General features: G+C 61.2%; 1 pseudogene; it reads left to right on the top strand.

The window, feature by feature from the left end:
- Positions 1-44: 44 nt before the first annotated feature.
- On the top strand, positions 45-1,230 carry LOC144219104 (brevican core protein pseudogene; annotated as a pseudogene).
- The last annotated feature ends 349 nt before the right edge of the window (positions 1,231-1,579 follow it).

Raw genomic sequence — 1,579 nt, 5'->3', positions numbered from 1 at the left:
CTTTCGGGCTTCCGGGGCGGGCGGGCGCTGTCCGTGGTGCTGAACCACCTGTGCTTTGTCTAGAATTCGAAACCCAGTCCATTGTACCTCCCCTGGGGTCCTCAGAAGAGGAAGGCAAGGCTTTGGAGGAAGAAGAGAAATACATGGATGAAGAAGATAAAGAGGAGGAGGGAGAGGAGCAGGTGGAGGACGAGGCCCTGTGGGCCTGGCCCAGCGAGCTCGGCAGCCCGGACCCAGGGCCTCCTCTCCCTACTGAGCCAGTCCGAGAGGAGGGGCTCTCCCGTGCCTCCCCGCCTGGAGCATCACCACCCCCCGGTGGAGAGCCAGAGGCCCCCAGGCCTCCAGGGGTCCTGGGACCCCCCACGGAGGCTCTGCCCACTCCCCAGAACGGGAAACTGGCATCCCCACCACCTTCCGCTCCGGCTGGGGAGAGAGAGGTGGGGGAGGAGGCTGGGGGTCCTGAGCTGTCTGGGGTCCCTCGAGGAGAGAGTGAGGAGACAGGGAGCTCTGAGGAGACCCCCGCCCTGCTTCCAGCCACACAGGCCCCTGAGGGTGCCGGGGAACTGGAGGCCCCCTCTGAAGAGAATTCTGGAAGAACTGTCCCAGCAGGGACCTCAGTGCGGGTTCAGCCGGTGCTGCCCACTGACAGCGCCAGCCAAGGCGGAGTGGCCGTGGCCCCCTCATCAGGTAACTTTGCCCAAGGCTCAACCTCCCTCTTCCTCCTCCTCCCCTTTCTCCCCCTGAAGCTCTGGGTCACGTGACCCATGGTCCTTTAACCGCCATTGCCCCAGCCTCTCCTGTCCTTCGTCTTCATTGCCTGTACACCTCTGCCTGTGAGTTTCCAGCCTTGCACACCAGCTCTCTGATTTCTCACCTCATGACCCCCAACTCCATGGCCCCACCCCGTAACTCCGGCCTCACCACTGCCCTCCTGAGACTCTTTCCTGCCCTTGGCTTCGGCCCCACAGAACACCCTCCTTTCTCACGCGATAGGCGGCCCCGGGTCCCTAGTATACTCTTCAGGGCCCCTGCCCCTCTCCTACCACCCCCTTCCCTCCCCTTCAGACACCCCCCTGATGTCAGGGAAGCCTGGGGTCAGCTGCTGGGGTCTAGAAGAGCCTGTACCCCCACACAGCCTTAAGCGACTACTTCTGTGAAGTATTTTTTCGACTGTTTCATGGAAAACAAGCCTTGGAAATAAATCTCTATTAAACCACTTTATAACCAAAACTCTGGCACCCTCTGTCTGCACCCCCAGCTGCCTGCCCTTTTCATCCCCTGGGTTTGTGTTACAGGCAGCTCCCTCGCTCTCGCCTGTCTCCCTTGCTCTCCACGCCTCTGCCTCCCCTCTTCATCCTCAGCCAGCGCCCTTTCCTGCCCACCTGCCTAACACTGCTCACTCTTCCCTCACCCCCTCTCAGGCTCTCCTCTGCCTTTCTTCCCAACTGCCGGGAGCGCAGATCTGACTGTACAGAGAAGTCACTGTCCATCCGTCCATGGGACTGCGAGCAGTTGTCCCTCACTCCTGATGGGGAGAAACCCCCACCAGCCTGAGTGTGTGTGTGTGTGTGTGTGTGTG

This window comes from Crocuta crocuta, unplaced genomic scaffold, assembly GCF_008692635.1.
Source record: "Crocuta crocuta isolate KB4526 unplaced genomic scaffold, BGI_CrCroc_1.0 C28832300, whole genome shotgun sequence".
Classification (NCBI taxonomy): domain Eukaryota; kingdom Metazoa; phylum Chordata; class Mammalia; order Carnivora; family Hyaenidae; genus Crocuta; species Crocuta crocuta.
This window is presented reverse-complemented; position numbering and strand designations above follow the sequence as displayed.